Below are 23,111 nucleotides of genomic sequence, written 5' to 3' on the forward strand. Positions count from 1 at the left end.
TTCGGATCTTGCGTCGCAACTAAAACTGCCAGGAGCGCATTAGTAGGCTAGCTAGTGATCGATCAGTAACTTGTAAACACTAAGCGAACAGAAATAAGGAACTGTTAGTAACTTGTAAACACTAAGAACACAGAAATAAGGATCATGCTGTGCACAGCAGTAAGAGCCGATCCGTTCGAAATTTTCACACGAGACTTACGGGCCTAGCATTGTAATATGTTCACATTAGTAGCCCAAATTCAAAACCAACTAGTATGATTCCCATACATAAGATCAACATGTTAATGCATCTCAATGATTCACAGATCATATACAAATATGTAGCTCCAAAAGCAAAGATATAGAAAAAACATCTGTTCTTCCTACTAACATGGATGCTTCTCTTGGCCAACATTCAGTACAGACAGAATGACAAATTTGTTTGTGAAGTCTACAATTCCTCTTGCAAACGGAAGTGGTTTCACCAACAGCTGGAACGATGAGAATGAACCACACATGATGGAGGAACATCCACTGCAATATGATTTGGTCTTCTCTCGATCACACGGCGAGACTATTTTCGGAATACAAACTTTAACTTAGGCAAAATGATGCCCATTGTATAATCAGACCAAAGCAATGAAGCACCTAGTGTTGGCCAATAAATAGTACAGCTACTTTTCTGCAGTCCATGAAGTGACTATCCAATCTTTATGTGTCTATTTTCAAATGGCACTGCATGCAGTGACTATACTATTCTCTTGTGCAGTTCAACCAAAATTGCGGTCACTTTGTTTGTTTGCCAAATAGCAACGGGCAGACATCTCTGTCTGCACAAATATCAAGCAGCTAGTAAACATATACCCCACCTTGTGTTTTTGGTTTAAACACATCTCTTCCGCTTAGCATCTGTCATGTTTTGCACTGGACAATTTGATACTGTCATGTTTTGCCCTGGACAATTTCATACTGAATTGATTTGCTGGTTCAGAGCAGAAATATAGTGCCTATTCTTCATCAGACCAAGGATATCCATGTTCGCAGTGATGGAAGAGGTGAAATCGATACAACCGAAATTGAGCATCCAATCATTGAATCCTGTCCTGCACCTCCAATGTAGGTCCACCCTGCCAATAAATTCACATGCAAACCACTAGTGTTACTATCTAATGACAGTACAAAAAGAGTAGCAAGATATTATCAAACCATGTACCTTCGTAATGAACAGCTCATAGTGCCAGCAATTGGATATAAAGGTTTAGAAGAAAACATGCTCCTAATGTTGAACCATTTGGACTTTTTGTGCAGTTCCACTAAAATAGAGCATCCCTGTTTGCACAGATATTGAAAGTGTGCCTACTATAAAAGTAGCACTAGTTGAAGCATAGACTCACAAATATAAGCATTCCAATTTCTAAATGGGAAAAGTTAGCAAGATTGTTTCTAACCACCTGTTTGAAGGAATAAATAAGGCAACAACGGCTGATGTCAGGAAGGCATATATAGTTCTTTCTGAAAGAATGATCGATTCTTGACCTTTCCTCTTCTTTTAAGCATATTTTGTGCAGTTCAACTAAAATAAAATGCCATCACCGCCTTGACAATTCAGTGACACTGTACAAAAGGAAATGACTTAACATTACATCATGATGTCAGGTATGTAGTCGACAGTCATTAGAGACAAACATACAGATCTCCTCCGATAACATAATGAACATTAATTTTAACAAAGGTGTGACTAGCTTTTCCGGGATATTTTGAGTGAACTCTACACCCTCTGTTCCTTAATATAAGATGTTTTCGTAGTTCAATTTAAAGTGCCCAAACGTCTAGTATTTAGAAAAACAGGTAGTAGTTTCCTTAAGCACATATCTGGGAAAGCTTGCCACACTTTATTTATGTCCATACGCTAATGCAACACCATTCGAATAGTACAAATATACACTAATCCAGTGGCTAGTGCAACAGTAGAATAGTTATTTTATTACACGGTACAGTACAATGGTTTTACTGAACAGATTTCAATAAACTCTAGCACTGGAAGATTTCTATAAGAATTAACAATACAAAATGTAAAGGTAACAAGTTTCAACATTGGTATACTAGCTGCGCATGAGCATTAAACCAAATACAAAATTCTGAAGGTAACTAGCATTATCAACTAATGACAGTATAAAAAAATTGCAAACCATGTACCTTCAAGGTAAATATCATTTCGAACTTGAGGGGACATAAAACTTGCTATCCCAATCTTGATAATCGTTCAAACATAAAAACTTGATCGAACGAATCAGGAGGACAGCCGGAGGAGGAGGTGCCCACTCTTGACCTTTCCTCTTGACACTGTACAAAAAAAATTGACTTATCTCATGAAAGTGAGGTATGTAATCTATAAGCATTAACAGTGCAAAAATCTGAAGGTAGTAACAAGATTCATCATTGATATACTGGTTGTGTAACAGCATTAGAATGCCTTAGCTGAAAAATCTTTAATACATCCACAATCAACAGCTAACCCTGAAATAATCCAGTGACATTAAATGGCATTGCTTAAATTTATCGGTGGCATTTGACTGAGTGCGGCATTAGTAAAATGTGGCATCACTTTAGTAGTAGCATTGCTTGACTTGACTGCTGGCGTTATACTAACAGCAAAAAGGTGTCAATAAGAGCATGGGAGGCCCATTCAGACAGTGAGCTCACCAGTATGATGTACCTCCACGGACGCATAGAGTGGTGAGGGGGTACGGTTGCCCAGAGCAACAAATATCCAGGCAGCATATGTGGATTACGTCCCATTTTTGTTCTCTTTAGCCACCTTTTTCCTATGTGAGAACAACAAACCAATCGACCTGGTCATTCTTTATTGCGTTGTCGTGCCTTTCTACCCTTCTTCAACCAAGAGACACGAGACTCGTTCCTTAGCTACTGATTTCCCCCTTTTCAACCTAGATGCGGGTTCGATGCCTACTCTCTTGGATAGTATAGTCTCCCTTCCTTTCCTTAATCAACCCAGACATGGATTAGTCTGCATGAAGAAGGGTTTCCTTTAATAGTGCAAATTAAGGTTTTCGTCTGCGTGACCAGCAGAGCAGAGGATAGCAAATTGGGAAGATGGTGGAGTGGAAAAAGATCCACATGCAGCGACGTGGCAGATGGGGCAATAGAACAAGGGTATGGTTCGAAAAGAGGTAGCATACCTGAGGGTCGGCGGGAAGTGGCTTCGCTCATGGTCGTCGTCCTCCGCACACACTACGGCAGCAAGCTTGGGGACGGACGCCATCCCGCGCGGGCGCTAGGTCTGAGAGGAAGGCCTTGTCATCAGTGCGTGACCTCGCTCGCCGACGAGGAGTGCGTCAACGCTGCACGTCCTTTTATTCCCCGGCGGATCTGTGACCACCGGTGAGGAGGGAGAGAGAGGCCGTCTTTATTAGATCTGGAGAGAGGGTGATAGTGTGAGAAGCAAGTGGGCAGCCCTTAGCAAGAAAGCGCTGAAGCTCCAGCCTATATATCTTTTTTATACTACTAGTACTAGAGGTAGAGTAGTTTATATTTTCTCTGCATACAGTACCACTTAGTCGTGCTTCAAAACTGAACGGCATGCCATTAAAAAAATAAAGTCGAGAAATAATGCGGCACTTCGGGCCAACGCAGCCAGATCGCATTTTGCACGAGAAATTACACAGCATGTTTCGTTGACATGTGGTCCCGTTCCAACATGTCAGTGAGACGACGGTGAGTCCTTTCGTAAAATTTCCGAACGGACATCTATGTAGGCCGGGGTGCCTCTTCATGTACCGTGGCAACCGTCCACCGCCTCTTCGCCTTCCCCTCTCGATTTGGAACTGCTGACACACGCTCTTCCTCCCTCCTCCATTTGCCTTCACCCTTCCTTCTGCCATTTTTCGATCATCTTCTCCATGGAGGGAACAAGCCAGAAACGACCCCGTTATTCTTGCCCCGATCTAAAAGATGACATGTGGAGGAACTCATTGATCGGCGCGAGGTCATCACCTCGGCTAGCATGACAGGTTCGTTCAAGACCATTCTCGACTCAACTAATAACATCATTACAAGGAACCCAAGGGTCCAGGAGAAGTTTGATCTCCCTTATCTTCTTCGCTATAAGCATGTTCGCATGGGCGCGGACGACGGAGGCCTCGCCTTGTGCAAGTTGATGCCACTTCATGACGATACGTGTGATGTCAAGATGCCATCGCTTAAGGGTAAGGCATGGGCTGGCGCAAATGGATATTGGGTTGTTTATATTGGGTACAATTGCGAGTGGGAACTTGTGAATGTGTACACTCGTCAGCGGATTCCACTTCCAAAAATCTCAGAGTGCCCTGAGGTTGAGCACACAGATGATCTACGTACGTTCAAATACGATCATGGTGGCTGTCATCTATGGAAGACAGCAATTTGTCGAGTTCCCAACCGCTCTTGGAATTACGAGAACTATGAAGTTGTTGCTATCTTCGACAAGCTTGTTGCCTTCGTTACTGATTCCATGGTTCGTCCATGGATATTGATCAAAAATCAGTTTCTGTACACGGATGAGTACTGTGATGCAATTGAATACGAGGATCTTGTGTTTGCTGCCACCACTCGTGGCACTGTTTTTGCATGGGATCCTCGTAGTTTCAGTACGTTTGTCTTCCACCGTAATTATAATTGTTTCATCCACATGCATGCGGGTTAGCAAGTTTCCCTTTACTAATTAACCTTCTTGTGTTTACAAGGTCTTGTGAACATTCCACCACCTATACTTGAAAATTTTTATAACCAAGGGGGAGATGATGATGGTGATGATCACGAGCATGAGGACGAGCAGAACTTATATACTCAGTGGCTCCTGGCAACTAATTCCGATGGATCACCTCTTCTTGTCTGTATACAGTGCACTCAGATTGTTACTATTGAGGGAGCACGTGTTGTCTCCCATGGTCGCTCTCTCCGGACCTATTCCAACACCCGTTGCAGGGTATTCGGGATGGATACTAGTGTGCTAGCGCCAACACCTTCTCCCTGGTTCAGTATTGATAGTTTTGGAGAAAACTCGCTCTTCCTTGGACCAAACTATCCAATGATGGTGAAAGGCGATCCAGCTGCTGTTGACACGACGTTACTACCATTTATGAGAAGCAACTGTATCTATACCTCGGACATTGCGGTGGTTCCCTATCCTGGTCCTGATATATGCCGCTTCAGCCTGGATGATCAGTCCTGCGTTGCTCTTGATATTGACAATAGCCGGCCCTTCCCAGAGCACCTATGGTTCAAAGCAAGCGTTTCCAACGCCGAGGATTGGTTGAGTTGAAGTTTATTTCATTGCTTGTTATTTGTTGTGTGATGAAAACTTTAGTATTTACTAGAATGTTTTGTTGGAAATAATCTATAATCCAACATGTATCCTCGTTGTCGTTGTGTGTTGTTGACTTTTTGTATGTAATGAATGGTACAGTTGCAAATGCATGTCATAGACTCAATTTATGAATGGTTTTCGAGTCACTTCTTGGAGTGTGAGTACCATAGTAGTATAGCCAGCATCCGGTTAGGATATGAAGTTGCCACATCACATAGTGCCAACCTAATATTGGAGTATGCTAGCCCTCCACCGGCGCGCCGCTTCAAATTGCGGACGAAGTGAGAGGTCGCGTCACCTTGTGTCCAGATCTGAGATGCCATGTATACCAGATGAATGACTCCAAGTTCGACAACCGTGATGCTAGGTGTGAGCCGAGGAACACTGTTGGAGAGACCCCCCTTATAATTTTCCTACATTGGTCGTTTGATTCATAGGATAGAATGCTATAGGATTTTTCCCTATGTAATCATGTTTTAATTGGAAATCTAGTATCCACTCAAACTTTTGTTTCACTTCCTTTGTTCCTACGAACAGAGTACTTGCTCTAAATGATGTGCCGCTGCAAGAGCCGCCTATATTAATTAACCATGCTCTAAAAAGGTGGACCAACTTTGGCTATAGTATTACTGTAGTACTAGGTTAGTAGGTGACCTTGCGCTTGGCTCTTCTCCTCTTCTGGAAGTCGAACAATAATGATGGTACTATAGTAGTACTTCTAGCAATCTAACACGAAATGAATTGCTGCACGTCCATCGCTTGTAAGCAAAAGTTTCTCCTCATGCTACGAGCCACCGCGCACGCGTTGGCGAGGGAGAAGGAGTAGTAATAAGCAAGCTTCTCGTCATTCTGCGAGTTGATGGGACACATCAAAGTTACGTATTTGTTAGTACTCTCTTCAAAAAGGGCCGACCATGTCCATGGCTACCATCCTGTGCTCTGTCATTGAGTACATGCACTATTCACGTGCCATCAAGGAGAAAAAATATTGCGTAGTACTAGGTGCCATCGAAGTGCACGACTCACTTACGCACTGCATATCTCCATTTTCTTGCATGACACGCCACCTTGATGCTAGATGTCCTGTGTGTCATGGAGGCATATAGTATGATTTTTAAAATGGAGGCATATCGATGTCCCGTGTGTCAGCAAAAGGATGAACAAAGCTCATGTCTTAAACGAAATAGTGGAAGAACATAGATTCCCGACGACCGAGAAGGAGCAACAAACCTCACGGTGGAGCGTCTGCACTCATAATATTTTATATTATTCAGCGATATAAAATCAACCAAATCTCTCCACGTTCCTATACCATTCTATAGTATGAGAATAACTTTCAACGTAAGCCATTGATTCACTCTATCCAATGGTCATAGTTGGAAAGTCCAAACAAAACCAAGCATTGGATCAACTCTTTTAGCACTTAGATTGTTGCCGCCTGCCCACCTAGCCCACCTATATATCCGCTCACGTGTGATGACCACAGGAGCTATCCACTCAGATTGTATGTTAAAAAAATAAAGGTCGATAACTAATGCGGCACCTCGGCCAACGCGGCCAGATCGCATTTTGCACGAGAAATTACACACCATATTTCGTTGACATGTGGTCCCGTTCCAACATGTCAGTGAGACGACGGTGAGTCCTTTTGTACAATTTCCGAACGGACGTGTAGGCCGGGGCGCCTCTTCGTGTATCATGGCAAACTGGCAATCGTCCACCAACTCTTCGCCTTTCCCTCTCGATTTGGAACTGTTGTCGCACACTCTTCCTCCCTCCTCCATTTTCCTTCACCCTTCCTTCTGCCATTGTTTGATCGTCTTCTCCATGGAGGGAACAGGCCGGAAACGACCCTGTTATTCTTGCCCCGATCTGAAAGATGGCGTGGTGGAGGAACTCATTGATCGGTGCGACGTCATCACCTCGGCTAGCATGGCAGGTTCATTCAAGACCATTCTCGACTCAACTAATAACATCATTACTAGGAACCCAAGGGTCCAGGAGCGGTTTGATCTCCCCAATCTTCTTCGCCGTGACCCTGCTGACTGGCGCGGGGACGAGGGAAGACTCGCCTTGTGCAAGTTGATGCCGCTTGATAATGATACGTATGATGTTAAGATGCCATCACTTGAGGGCAAGGCTTGGGCAGGCGCAAATGGAGATTGGGTTGTTTTTATTGGGTACAACTACGAGTGGGAACTTGTGAATGTGTACACTCGTCACCTGGTTCCACTTCCAAAAATCTCAGACTGCCCAGAGGTTGAGCACACCGGTATTCTACGCACGTTCAAATACAATCATATGGTGACTGTCTTCTACGGAAGATAGCAATTTGTCGAGTTCCCAACCGCTCTTGGCATTACAGGAACTATGGAGTTGTTGCTATCTTCGACAAGCTTGTTGCCGTCCTTCGTGGTTCGACTGGATGGATATTGCTCAAAAATTAGTTTCTATACACGGATGTGTACTGTGATGCAATTCAATATGAGGGTCTTGTCTTTGCTGCCACCACTCGTGGCATTGTTTTTGCATGGGATCCTCGTAGTTTCGGTACATTTGTCTTCCCCCGTAATTATAATTGTTTCATCCACATGCATGCTAGTTAGCAAGTTTCCCTTTACTAATTAACCTTCTTCTTGTGTTTCCAAGGTCCTGTGAACATTCCACCACCTATAATTGAAATTTTTTATAACCAAGGGGGAGATGACGATGGTGATGATCACGAGCATGATGACGAGGAGGGCCCATATACTCAGTGGCGCCTGGCAACTTATTCCGATGAAAAATTTAGTATTTATAATGTATCCTCGTTGTCGTTGTGGGTTGATGACCTGTTGTATGTAATAAAATGATATGCCTGTGACAAACTTACTAAATTTATGAATGGCTTTCGAGTTGCTTCTCTGAGTGGGTGCTGCGATGAGGCAAAATATATTTTCCGAATACATAATTGTACTAGCATTGCAACAGGTTATCGGATGAGGCCAATCAACAATAGTACACTATTTGTACTAGCTTCACATGCTGCACTATCTCTACGTCTACGTACGTAATACAACAAGTTTTAAACTTGAGACCAGTCACCCACCATCACAAAGAACACTTTTTAACCTAGCACAGACTCCAGAAAATTTGGCCACAGTGTGAGGTGGGCCATATGTTAATGTGTTCGCTGTATGTTACCAGCACCTCGAATCCTCGATACTGCTACTATATAGTAGGGTGGCATGGGCCAGAACAAGCATTCACGTCCAGGAGTACGGCACACGCCACCAACACGACTTCCATCTGGCACCATATATCTTGGAGTCCGTGCTACAACTATCTCTTCAACCTCGTTGTTTCTCTAACTCAGCCATCGCGCGGCGGGCGAGGTGGGGGTTTGCCGATAGTCGGTTTCCTCAACTGCGGTCCCACTTGTAAGGCCAACTCCAATGCACGACCCCAAACAGACCTCCGTTTTGCCCGGATTCTGTCCGTTTGGGTAGGGCAATGGGGTCGTGTCTGGGCCATTTCTCGGATGCGGTGGCCGTGTGCCCAACACGCGGACGCATCCCGGCCGTGTAAATTTTTCTTTGCAAGCACATATCTTTTTCATCATTAATTTTTGGTACATGGAAGTACATCACCAAAATTTGACTAGAAAAGCAAGACCAAAGAAAACAAGAACCACAAGAATACATTTTAGAAGATATCCAACTTCCATAACTGCTCCTGTAAGTTGGATTAGTGCCTTCTCGATGCATTCATTGTTGATCTGCGGAGGCTCGATCTTGCGTGCTTCTTTCTTCTTCGAGTGTAAAGAAGTAAACGTTGCTTCCTCGCATCTAGTCTCATGTCTAGCCTCTATTCTACTATCAACAAGTGCACTAGTCTCATCTCTAGCCTCTATGCTAGCTAAAAGTGCTACAACATCTACTAAATTGCACTCTATCAATATATCGATATACTTTTCTTCCCAATACCAAAACTTGCATCCATTCTACACAATAAAATTTTAAGTTAGCATAACAAGTCTAATCCGAGAGCACAACGGAAGCTAAAGTAGAACATACCCCATCGGTTCAGCACTTGATGAACACCCATCCGGGATGTTCCGGCGTTGTAGACACGCGGCGCAAGACCTTCTTTGGGCAGTCATCGCACGTAATGAGTGGCAACGGTGCGCCGACGAGCTTTTGGGCCAGCACCAAGCCCGGGCGACCGCATTCATGTATCTGTCGGCGGACCGCCGACGGTGTAGATCCAAGCGGCTAGAGGAGGAGTCAGTACCTGCATGCGGCCTTGCGGCCTTGCCGGGGCCTTCCGGCCCGATGCCCGGCCAGTCCATGGTGCAGCGCGGCCTCCCACAACCGGGCGAGCTCAAGCGCGACCGGATCCGCTCCAAATCCGGCCGTCGCGTGCGCAAAACACGTAATCGTGGTTGGGTAGCTCCGGGGTGTCGAGGGAAAGGGGGCTGAGCGAGCGCGCGTCCGAGCTGCACACGCTGGAGTTGGCCTAGCGGCGTGGCAGACCAACCGTGTGGGGGTGCCAAGTGGATTCGCTCGTGTGGGGGACGAAAGCCATCCCGCGCGGGTGCTAGGTCTGACGGGACGACCTTGTCGTCAGTGTGTGACCTCTTTGGCAACCGTCTGCTCCCCACTATCCTCTTCGTTGACGTGGTCCCGTTCCCACATGTCAGTGAGACAATGGCTAGTCCTTTTGTACAATTTCCGAACGGATGTCTATGTAGGCCGGGGCACCTCTTCGTGTACCGTGGCAACCGTGCACCGACTCTTCGCCTTTCCCTCTCGATTTGGAACTGCTATCACACACTCTTCCTCCCTCCACCATTTGCCTTCACCCTTCCTTCTGCCATTGTTTGATCGTCTTCTCCATGGAGGGAACAGACTGGAAACGACCCCGTTATTCTTGCCCCGATCTGAATGATGACGTGGTGGAGGAACTCATTGATCGGTGCGACGTCATCACCTCGGCTAGCATGGCAGGTTCGTTCAAGACCATTCTCGACTCAACTAATAACATCATTACACCGAACCCAAGGGTCCAGGAGCGGTTTGATCTCCCCTATCTTCTTCACCGTGACCCTGCTCACTGGCGCGCGGACAACGGAGGCCTTGCCTTGTGCAAGTTGGTGCCTCTTGATAATGATATGTGTGATGTTAAGATGCCATCGCTTGAGGGTAAGGCTTGGGCAGGCGCAAATGGAGTTTCGGTAGTTTATATTGGGTCCAACTGCGAGTGGGAACTTGTGAATGTGTACACTCGTCACCGGGTTCCACTTCCAAAAATCTCAGACTGCCCAGAGGTTGAGCACACCGGTTATGACCGTACATTCAACTACGGTCATGGTGACTGTCGTCTACAGAAGATAGCAATTTGTCAAGTTCCCGACCGCTCTTGGGATTTAATGGAATATGTAGTCGTTGCTATCTTCGACAAGCTTGTTGCCTTCCTTCATAGTTCAACTGGATGGATATTGCTCAAAATCAGTTTCTATACAAGGATGAGTACTATGATGCAATTCAATACGAGGGTCTTGTGTTTGCTTCCACCACTCGTGGCACTATTTTTGCATGGAATCCTTATGCTTTCGGTACGTTTGTCTTCCACCGTAATTATAATTGTTTCATCCACATGCATGCGGGTTAGCTAGTTTCCATTTACTAATTAACCTTCTTGTGTTTCCAAGGTCCTGTGAACATTCCACCACCTATACTTGAAAAAATTTATAACCAAGGGGGAGATGACGATGATGATGATCACGAGCATGAGGACCCATATACTCAGTGGCGCCTGGAAACTTATTCCGATGGATCACCTCTTCTTGTCTATATACAGGGCACCGCTGATGTGACTAAGGAAGCAGGTGTTGTCTCACATGGTCGCACTCTCCGGACCTATTCCAACATCCATTGCAGGGTATTCGGGATGGATACTACTGTGCTAGCGCCAACACCTTCCCCCTGGTTTAGTATTGATACTCTTGGAGGAAACTTGCTCTTCCTTGGACAAAACTATCCAATCATGGTGAAAGGCGATCCAGCTGCTGTTGACACAACATTACTACCATTTATGAGAAGCAATTGTATCTATACCTCGGACATTGCTATGCTTCCCTACCGTGGCTATCACAATATGGGTCATGAAATAGGCCGCTTCAGCCTAGATGATCAGTCCTGTGTTGGTCTCGAGATTGACAGTAGCTAGCCCTTCCGAGACAAACTCTTCTGGTTCAAAGCAAGCGTTTCCAACGCCGAGGAGTGGTTGAGCTGAAGTTCATTTCATTGCTTGTTATTTATTGTGTGATGAAAACTTTAGTATTTACTAGAATGTTTTGTTGGAACTAATCTATAATCCAACATGTATCCTTGTTGTCGTTGTGTGTTGATGACTTGTTGTATGTAATGAATGGTACATTTGCATATGCATGTCATAAACTCAATTTATAAATGGCTTTCGACTCACTTCTTGGAGTGTTAGTGCCGTAGTAGCATAGGAAGTTGCCACATCACATAGAGCCAACCAATACTTAGGTGTTGCACGGAGGCCGAGAAATATGGTGATAGCGTGACTCCGTGAGGTGGGCTTGTATGTAGTATGTTGTATGCACAGGGCTTGCCGTGTTTCCTACTCCTCCGGTCTGCCTCCTTTATTCGACACGTGGGACATCCAGCATCCAGGTCGTGTCATGCAGGAAAATGGAGTGGTAGTTGAAGCCACGTGATGTGCATCTTGGGTTAAACTGTAAATAGAATCTTACTACTCTTGAGTAACTCCAAAAGCGGCCACCGAAGATCTTTATTGGATTTGTTTTTCATCACCAGCATGTCGAGGTGAAAGATGTGCATGTTCAGTGGGTCCTCTTGTGTTTTCACTCACATGTGGGACCGCATGTGAGTAAACAGACGATGGGCTCCGCGCATGTGCTGGCTGGCTGAGAAGAGAGATAGAGGAGGGCTGAGCACGGACTCCAGGAAATTTGTTGTACGTAAGCAGCACCTCGATATAGGCTTGATATAGTGGGGTGGCATGGGCCATAAGTAGCATTCACGTCTAGTAGTACGGCACACGCCACCCACACGAGTCCCATCCGACACCAATTTTCTTGGAGTCCGTGCTACAACCATCTCTTCTCCCTCCTGTTTTCTCAGCCATCGCGCGCTGGGCGGGGTGGGGGTTTGCCGATAGTCAGTTTGCTCAACTGCGGTCCCACATGTAAGTGAAAATGCAACACAGCACACATTCCCCCTTGAGCGGCGTGCCGGACCAACGGTGTGGGCAGCAGGGTGCGACGCGAACACGGAAAGCTTTTCCTTTTGTACTTGTAACTTGTAAAATTTGGTTCTGCTCCATGGCGCGACTGATAGATAGAAATAATGATTTTCCCTAGAGTAATGAGAAGTTAGGTTCTGGCGCGGTTCATGCATGGAGTACGTACAAAAATGATGAAGTTGATGCGAAAGGTAAGATAATTACTAGTAGTACCATATACTACTACATGGATTTGATGGAAAGATAAAGATACATATGGATCCATCAACAACATCCTCACGCCCTAGTGCGCCGGGTCACCAACCGACGTGTGAGGAGCAGCGGCGTTGGCGGCGAGCTCAACGTGCTTCTGAACAATGCCGTCCAAGATTTGCCTACGGGTCAAAAAGGACAGCGACCTATCGTCCTCCTCTGGCACGTAGTAGTCCTTGTGGACGATTTGCGCGTAGACGTGGGTGATTATGTCGACGGTGTCTTGCTGCAACAGGCGCTGCGCGGCGAGCGCGACCTCGACGGCGGGCAGTCGCAGGGCCACCAGTGCGTCGAAGAGGTTGTCACCATAGAGGCAGTTGAGGGTGGCGGGCATCGCAGAGCCTGGGCGCGTGGGCTGGAGGCATACGTCAAGGTCGTCCGCGAGCTTCTTGACGACGTTGAACTTGTCGAGGAAGCCGACGAGGACCTTGTCGAACAAGGAGACGAAGCTGTCGTCCAAGCGGCCTCTCACCCTGGCGGCCTCAAGCACGACTTGGAGACGTTCCTCGGTGCCGGGCCGCAAGCCGGCGTCGTGGACCATCTGGCATAGTCGGCTGATGCTCGCACTCATCGCCTCCATGGGTCTAGCTTCCAGTCAACTGATCTTGCGATTGGAGTGATCACTCTTGCCCTTGGTTAGGGTGCGTAGGTGCGTAGGACTCCCTTCGTTCCACAATGTAGTGCCTATAGATTTTTTCAAAAGTCAAACATTACAAACTTTGGCCATATTTATGGAGAAAAGTAGGTACATCTAGAATACCAAATGCACATCATTGGATACATCATAAGTTATATTTTCAGAATGTACATGTTTGGTATTGTAGGTGTAGAGAGTTTTCTCTATACACTTGGTCAAAGTTGACAAAGTTTGACTTTTAGAAAAATCTATAGGCACTACATTGTGGAATGGAGGGAGGATTTCATAGATTGGACTGGCGGGGAGCCTTTATATGAGAAGTGCAGACTGCGTTGAATTCTTGTGCGTGTTGGCCATCTACTCCTCGGCCCTCTACTACACCTGCCTTTGGCTACATGACTGGCGGGCCAGCCACCTGTTGGGCCCACGTGTCATACAACCAAAGGCAGGTGCAGTAAGTCAATGAAGCTGCGTCCCCCTCCACGCCGGTGCAGTATAGTCATCTCACCGGACCTCTACTTGGGGCCAAAAGAGAGAACTTTGATGTTTACTGGTTTATTGGTCCCCTTTGCATTTTGCGCCAAGTTTTGATCTTTGATTTAAATAATAAAATGTTAATGCATGTAACCAAAAATGTTGTGTAATCCCAAAACATTTAGGCACGATACATTAACTCCCTCCTCATTTCTTATTTCATGACATATCAACCAATGAGAGATGCGGGCCGTGCATGCTTTCAATGACTTGAGACTACCAAACATGACATGCAGTGGTTAGTTCATTGCATATAATCCTATTAATTAGCAAAAAGACATTAAGTTCTCTTGCCGATAGGAAGAAAACAATACACCATGTATTTATTTACAGAAGGAGTAGTGCATTTTTTGTGACGTGCATTACTAGATATTGCTAGTCAAATACTAAATCCAGATGGACGTGGTAGTACTACTAAATCCATACGGTGGTGCTAGTCTTAGTAGTAGTACTACCAATGTACTAGTAGCACTGTACTACCCGTTGGTCAAATTATCGTGCTGCTCCTCACAGTGAAGTGACAAGACCCTGCGCCGGAGATGACACCTGAGTATAGGCACCGTGTTCGGCATACCATAGTCATCCTCACCGTCTGCAGTCACTATCATCATGGCTGTAGAGCTAGCCTGCTTACAACTAGCCGTGTTCGACATAATTTCCCGTGCGTAGATGCCCGTGCATTGCACGGAACACCAAGACTAGGGGTGGACGGCGCCGGCAGCGGCCATCGCGCCAGATTTTTCCATGGCCTTCTAGATGTGGTGAGGAGGAGATAAGGCTGATTGTGAGAGACAAGGAGTTGTTTGTGAATAGGGAATAAGTGCGGGCATCTTTTTGCAAAACTAGAGAAGTTTGGTTTGTATGCGTCAGATCTAGATCCGACGGCTATTGGTGAAAGATGGCAGGCACAACATCATCACCAACTCAGGACCTCTTTGATTCGCAAGATTTTGAAAACGCAGGAATAGGACACGGCAACATTACAAGTTTCAAACTGATATTACAAATGTTAGGAGTAATGCTGCACCTACCAAGAGGGAATTACTAGGAAGTTTACGTAAGAACTTTCATTACTTTAGGTGGATGCAGCATTATCGTACAAACTAAAATCCACCGCCCTGACAAGTCACTAATGGGCAAATAAATTTTTGAGTCTCTGGCCACTTGATGTTTCAAAAACAAATTCAGCTTCTGCGGAGACTTTGTCATTTAGGCTTAGACGCTTGCGGTGATCAGCACGCCATTCATTGTTGCGCTAGAGAACGCCAAACCTCATTACCTTGAGCACACTTGCCTCCAGAACAAATAACCTGGCCAATTTAATCTCAGATGTGCTGCCTCGGTAGTCGATCAAATCAATTTCTGTAAGATGGAGATCAAGGCATTCGATGAGATTGTTATAGTGCAGCACATTTTTCACTTTTGGGTCCTTTTTATCGGCAAAAGAAGAGAACATATTAGAGCAACTGGCTGTATAAGATTGCGGTATCATCAAGAGGTACCAATATCATTCGCTCATACGATAGGGTTGGCTGGCTAGTGATATTTTTTCACTCTCTCTCTTTCTCTTTCCTCTCATTTACCTAGGAGCACGTGAAGAGCTTGGGCATTTGTTTCCTTCCACTATGTGGCCGATGCCATATTTCTTAAAAGTATGCCACATAATACGCATCGATGTCAAATCAAAAGATTTTGGCACCGCTCTCGCGATGTAAGAGAGTTGGACCCGCTGTGCACATAGACCCACATGTATAAACAAATCAATCAAACCAACTACACCAACCTCTCACTCTCCCAAACAAGTGTTTTTTTATTGCCTCAGTCCTCTCTCTCTCCCACGCAAATGTTTTTTCATTGCGTGAGTTAATTTGGCATCGGAGCAAAGTAGGTGATCTAGATTGGGGCACCAGGTGAGCAATGGAGGGGCATCGATGCCAAATGCATCACAAGTGAATTTGGCACGTGTTTTGGCCTACATAGTGGAGGGCCGTTATAGCCCACTTTTGTACTACCTCGTATTTAGTGTAAAATTTTGACCATAGATTTACCTAAGAAAATGCCAATGCATGTCACCAAAAATTATACCATTTGAAATTATGTTCAAATACGAATCCAACGATAATTTTTAGTGACATGCATTAACATTTTGTTAGTTAAATCTATGGTCAAATTTTGATACTACAAAATAGGAAGAGTAAACCAGGACGGATGTACTACTTGCTCTTAGGGTAACCATAGAGTTACTAGTCTATGTTACTTTCCACTATGACTAGCCTAGGCTACTATAGTAGTACAACAAAAAAACGATGCAGGTGATCACGTGAGAAAAAATACTAAAAAAATTTCTTTCGGTGCAGTGCGTAGATGCAATTTTGAACACTACACTTGTCATCGTAATTTGGGAAAATTAGAAAAAATTGAGCTACGTTGTGATTACCGTTTACTAATAGGAAAGAAGTTTCACCTCGATGAGTAGCTTCTCCGTGCACGGAATGCATGTAAGGAATCCAACAACTTGATCCAGATTGGGGCCGATAGATTTTATTGCAAAGATCTACACTGTGCGCATAGACTGTGTCAAGCTTGTGGGAATCATTTTCTGGAAGACGGTCGTAAATACATCAAGAATAAATTCAAAAAATGTGAATTTCAAGAAGACGGAGAATAAGATGAGTGCTGTACCTGAACGATTACGGATCCAATAAAGAGTTCAGAGAATTTGGCAGACGAGTACACCAACGCTGTCAAGTTCGGCGCGTCAATGACCCTGATTTTTGTTGGACCTTCTAGATCAGATACAAGCAATCTCTCAAGGAAAGGGGCATTCTCAATGACCATAACGTGGAACAGCTGGAGTGATCTCTTCCCAATTGATGTCTTGTTGCGGGGCCAGCAAGACACAAAAGTCCATCGGAGATTCGCCGAGGCGATGTGGAGGCTAATGAACTCGTGGATCTGCTTAAGACGAAGGTACTCGAGCGCAGTACAGCTGTGGAGCAGGTGCTCCATAGCCTGCTTCGAGATGCCAACGTCGAAAAGGTCGAGCTGCTTGAGTTGAGGGTGAAGAAGAGCGGGCGCGGCATTAATCTGGGGAATGTAGCAGGAGCTTAAGCTGGCGCGGGCGCAGCGTTGGCGTGAGGCGGAGCACGTACGGTGGCAGAGAGCGACATCGTCCAGCTTCAAAGATGAGCTCCTCGAGCTGATCTAGGGCGGGGATAAGAACCACTCGTCGAACTTGGCTTGGACCTTGCAGTTGGTACTGAACATGCGGATGTCAAGGCGTCTGGCTGGCCCAGGGTGCGATGAAAGGATCTTGGAGACTACAGCCATGCGTTTGCAATCCCCGTCGCAGAGGGAACTGTCAACGGTGAGGCTGAGGGGGACGCGGCGCCAGAGGGGGCGCCACCGCCGGGAGAGCAGGGCGGTCCGCACGACAGATTTGGTGCGGAGGAGGCTGATGATGACGAGCAGCATGTCGTCGGGGAGCCTGCTGATGAAGTCCAGGCTCGCCGGATACGGTTTTGGCTGGAGGCGCCTCCGCTTGTTGGCTGCCTCACCGTCCATCTCAACCGGGGGCGACGCCGGTGTACATGTGTGCTGGTCTGTGCTGTGTGCTGGCTTGCAGGGTCTGCGCGAGTGCGTCCTTCTGTGCATGCCACCGCGCAGTGGTGACTTGTGCACGAGTGCGTCCTTCATGCGGAAGAGGTGTGTCCTCGATGCGCCCTCAATTTACTAGCGTGTGGGGTGCTACCTTGAGTGGTTTCAACTTTGTTTACTTCACCGCGTGTCAGATGGGCCTCTAGTTTACTTATTTTCACCCACTGCCACATGGGCCACCACACGAAGATAGAGAACACGAGCTGACAAGGCAGCATGTGGCCTGGTTGACCGGTCAACTAAACAATATACGGAGCTATATGCTGACACGGTGAGCGTATAATCCGTCGGTATAGAGAGTTCGAGTGAGAGGGGAGGCCCGTGAGAGATAGCAGGGAGAGAGAGAAAGAGCTACTCCCTCCGTTCAATAATGTAGTGCCAACAATTTTTTAAAGTCAAACTTTTGAAACTTTGACCAAGTTTATAAAGAAATTACTTATATCTACAATACCAAAGATAAATGATAGTATGAAGTAAGTACATGTTGTGATGAATCCAATGATCGTTCCATATGTGAATGTTTTTCTCCACATATACCTGGTCAAACTTTTCTGAGGTTTGACTTTTCAAAACATCCATATGCTTATGGACGTGAGAGAGTCCCTAACTAGAGAGAGAGTGAGAGAGTGTTTGTGTGAAATAGAAAGAGTGACTGAAAAAAGTGTGTGTGCGTGTGTGAAAGAGACATGGACAACACATGATAAAAGTAGAGAAAAGGCGTGTGTGTCTTATGCAAACATATCACACATGCATCTTCGACAAAGGAAGCAAGGTGAGGAGATAGTGTGTGGTTGTTTGCAACCGAGAGAGAAAGACCCCTAGCACGTGGCCAACAGGGGTCTGACAAGCAAGGGAGAGAGGTCGAGAGAGACGTACGGAGAAAATGCAGACATGGGGAGGAGAGAGTGTATGTTTGTGATAGAGAGATCCCCTGGAGATCGTGATGGGACTACATGGGTGGGAGATCGAGTGACAAGGTGTGTGCGTGATAGAGGATACCCCAAGAGATATCGAGATAGACGTATGGATGGAAGGAGACAATACGTGTGTTCCTGATGGCTAGTGAGAGATAATCATACTTAGGGGAGGGAGTGCGTGCGCCTATGATGGAGTGAGGGATTATGGTACTTAGGGGGGTGCGTGTCACATAGAGAGAGAACAAGGGCGGAGAGTGTTGGATGGGTCTATATGTAGCGCGAGCGAGACATGTGTATGTGTGAACCAGGGAGATATAAAGTTTGAGAGAGATAGAGGAGCCCCAATAAGGCTGAGTGGTGGGTCAGATAGCTGAGAGGGGGAAAGAGATATTCCATCCGCTCGATAATGCAGTGCATGTAAAATTTTTTAGAAGTCGAACTTTGGAAACATTGATCATGTTTAGAAAATGCTATTTATATCTACAATACCAAAGATACATCTTATGAAACTACATCTCATGATGAATCTAATGGTATATGTTTGCCGTTCTAGATGTAAATGTTTTTCTCCACGTACATGGTCAAACTTTGTGATGTTTGACTTTTCAATAAATCTATATGCTATGGACCGAAGAGAGTGCCTAAGTCGAGAGAGATCAAGTGCGTGTGCAGGAGAATGAGTGAGTGTGCAAAAAGTGTATGTGTGTGAAAGAGAAAGGGACAACAAACTATAAATTAGAGAGAGAGAGAGTGTGTGTGTTTTTTTGTTTCTTATGCAAACATATCACGCATGCATCTCCAAGATAGAAAAGCGAGGTGAGGAGATACACAAAGATAGCTAGTGCGTGATTGTTGACAACGGAGAGAGACACCCCTATAGCACATGTCCAATAGAGGTCTGGCCAACAAGGAACAAAGGTCGAGAGGGACACATGGAGAACATGGACGCATGGGGAGGGAGAGACGGTGTGTTTGTGATAGAGAGATCCACTCGAGATCGTGAGGGGACTTATATGGGTGGGAGATCGAAGGAGGTGCGTGCGAGATAGAAAGATGCCCCGAGAGAAATCGAGATAGACCATGCACATGTTTGTGATGGAGACTAAGATTAGCTAGTCATATACATATAGGGGGGACTGCGTGTGCCTACATTTGAGTGAGAGACCATCATACTTGGCTAGGCATGATATTGTGTGTGTGTGCGTGTGAGATGGAGAGAGAACGAGGGAGAGAGATAAAGTTTTAGATGGGACTATCGAGTGCGAGTGAGATATGCATGTGTATGTGTGACCCAGGTAGATGGAGAGTTTGAGAGAGAGAGGGAAGAGCTCCGAGACGACAGAGTGGTGCGTGAGAGAGTTACCGGCAACGAGCAAAGGAGTTTGTGTGCGTACGATGAGTGCACCCAAGATATTTAGCTTGGACTAGAGAATCATACATAGTGTGCGAGAGAGACCTATAGATGGAGTATATATGCATGCGAACTAGAAAGACCCCCCCCTACACACAGACACAAAGAGAGAGAGAGAGAGAGAGACGGAGAGAGAGGGAGAGGGACCAACAAGGTTTGTGTGTTGGATGCGTGCGACAGAATTGAAGATTGTCGGCGAGAGAGAGAGAGAGAGAGAGAGAGAGAGAGAGAGAGAGAGAGAGAGAGAGAGAGAGCAGGAGTCCGGGAGAGGGGGAGGTCGCGGTTTATGCATCAAAGACTGATATAAACCATGTTTCGATATAAACTTGCATTCAAATATTAAAATTGGAGAACATGTTGTCTACAATCCACACATGAACGGAGATATGCGTATATCAAACAAGTTCATTAATTTGACTCTCAACATGTTCATGGAGTACTATAATACTGTACAACATGCTACTCGATTGAGGTGTTTAATTTTGGATTTAGTTCACTATTTTGACCTGGTGAACGAGCTATTTCATTGAATCAAGATATTTCATTTTGGGTTTGATTCCCGTTTTTGAGTGGGTCAACTATTTGTCATATAGTAAATCGCTAGCAATGAGCATGTAAAAACACATTACTCCCGAGCATCATCTCTCCATCTAAAAAACAAGTGGCAAGCTAATATTTCAAAATTTGATTCAAATCGACTTGGTAAGGTAGACGTGGATGCTCGTTCTCCCAAAATTTGAACGAACCGTTAAACACCCTCTGCTCGATGGAATTCGCACGAGCAAATAAATGGGAGACGCAAAATTACCGGCCTATGTTGGACACGCATCAATTGGCCCGTTGTACATCGAGGGTAGGTTCATAACTTCATCCAAGCGCGCCTTGTCCTCGGCCGAAATGACATGTGCCGAATAATTCATAAACCATGGTCGGCAAAACACCCTCTCCTCGCCCGAAATAGCTCCCGCCCACTATTTCAAAACACGCTCTCCTCGCCCGAAATCGCTCGCGCCCACTATATTTCAAAACACGCCCTCCTCACCCGAAATCGCTCACGCCCACTATATTTCAAAACACGCCCTCCTCGCCCGAAATCGCTCGCGACCAGTATATTTCAAATCACGCCCTCCTCGCCCGACATCGCTCGCGCCCACTATTTGTGAGAAGCAAAGTTACTCTACTATTCCCGACCCTCAGTACACAGACCCAAGCCGAGAAGCCTAAAGGCAGGGGTAGAACTGTAACTCCCCCCACATTTCAGACAAATGCGTCCGTAAGACATGGTTCCCCCTCCCAATTCCCCATTCATACCCCATGGGCGCCAAATCACCTTCTCCCCGGAAGCTCCCTTCTCCCGAGCTGCGAAACCTCAGCCCCTTCTCCATGGCGCCCCCACCGCACCAAATTCACAGCCGCCCTCCTCTCTAATCCCGGAGACGCTGTCCATTTGCCGTCATGCACTGGGCCGTGTGCCTCTTACTCTGTGCTGCCAGAGCTGCCTCGACGACGGCCGCGTGAACCATACCGGAGCCGACTCACCCCCGCGGTTGTTCATGGCGCCGGAGCGGCTCCAACTTTAGACCCGTCCAAAGCCCCGACGCTGCTTCCCCGTATCCCTCGACCATCGCGACATCTCTACTTCCCTGCCGCCGGTAGCCACCGCAACCGCGCCGGCCTCACCGACTAGGCAGCCGGAGCTGCCTACTTCACCGGGCCGCCAGATAGGTCACACCCTCATCTCAAATCACTTTATTTAGGCGTCAGTTGTCTGAATTTTTATTCTGGGCGAATCGATTCCCACTGGGAAGCAGCACCCCTCAAGCCGGCGGGGCTCCTAGGCTGCCGGTTGGCTGGTGTCTAACGTAAGGGTGCGGGGGCGCAAGTTCGCCGCGGAAGCAGCGCTTAGATGGCTATCTTAGAGTTGCGTGGGTTGAAGGTACTGCCGCCGCTGGATCTGGATGACGGCGAGTCTTTGTGGATTGGCTCGGGGCGGTGCAACCACGGCAGTGGCGGTGGGGTGGGGAGCGGGGTTTTGGTCGGGGCCACGGACGGCGGAGGTAAGCTGCTCTATCGGTGGTCGCTGGCTCTTCGGGGAAGATTCCAAACAGTGTCAGCCGGGAGGCACAAGACGGCCATCAAGCCATCCGGCGTAGATCGGACAGTACCAAAATAAAATAAAATCGTGTGACCCCAATTTAGTCTTCAGTCAACACACGTGTGACCACTCTCGTACCTTGTTGTTGATCTCTTAGGGTATTTCTTCAGATCAGAGAGATGTGTCATTCTTAACATTATGCGTTTTCTGCATCTTCAGCCACACCGTCTTCCGACTCACCGCAACTGCTCCAACAAGGGAAGCATGCACCAGAAGGGAGCTATAGTCCCCACTCAACAGTTCCCTGCATCGAATCCGCGTGCCCGACATGGACAGCCACAACAACTGCAGGGCCATCGACAAGTCAGCACATGATGCTCACTTTTATGGATGGCGGCCAGATAGGTTGTACCCTCATCTTACTTGTGTGCAACATTTATGGCTTTGTTATTCATCTAATCATTGACATTAGATTATCACATTCCACTGTATATTCATGCTGATCTCTTATGGCTCTTGTTCAGGAGTTAACGCTATTCCATAGTTCAGCTAAGAGACTTGTTCTTTAGGTAATGTTGTTCCATAGTTATCATCCATCAGTCAATGCTATCCCACAGGCTGGTGATTATAGTATTATACCACTTCTAGTATAACCTATGTTGTTCCTTAATACTTTTGTGTGCAATCTAGTTAATCTCGAGTGCAAACGATACATATTCTGTAGCTTTCATCTGTGTTCTCCCTTTAGTTTTTGAGACCTGTTGCTGCTAGTTAACCCCAGTCCTACTATTTATGTCGTCTCCTACAGGCACTCATTACATAAATCTGACTACTAGTTGTCTTCCATGCATGTCAGATATAATTGCACACACTAATTTATCCACAAGAACCTCATGGAGCAATGTAACGGCCAACAAACTTGACATCAATGATACCCAATATGATGGAACATGTAAAGGCAGTTCTTCACAAGACTTGCAGAAAGACGA

This window comes from Aegilops tauschii, chromosome 6 (genome assembly GCF_002575655.3).
Source record: "Aegilops tauschii subsp. strangulata cultivar AL8/78 chromosome 6, Aet v6.0, whole genome shotgun sequence".
Taxonomy (NCBI): domain Eukaryota; kingdom Viridiplantae; phylum Streptophyta; class Magnoliopsida; order Poales; family Poaceae; genus Aegilops; species Aegilops tauschii.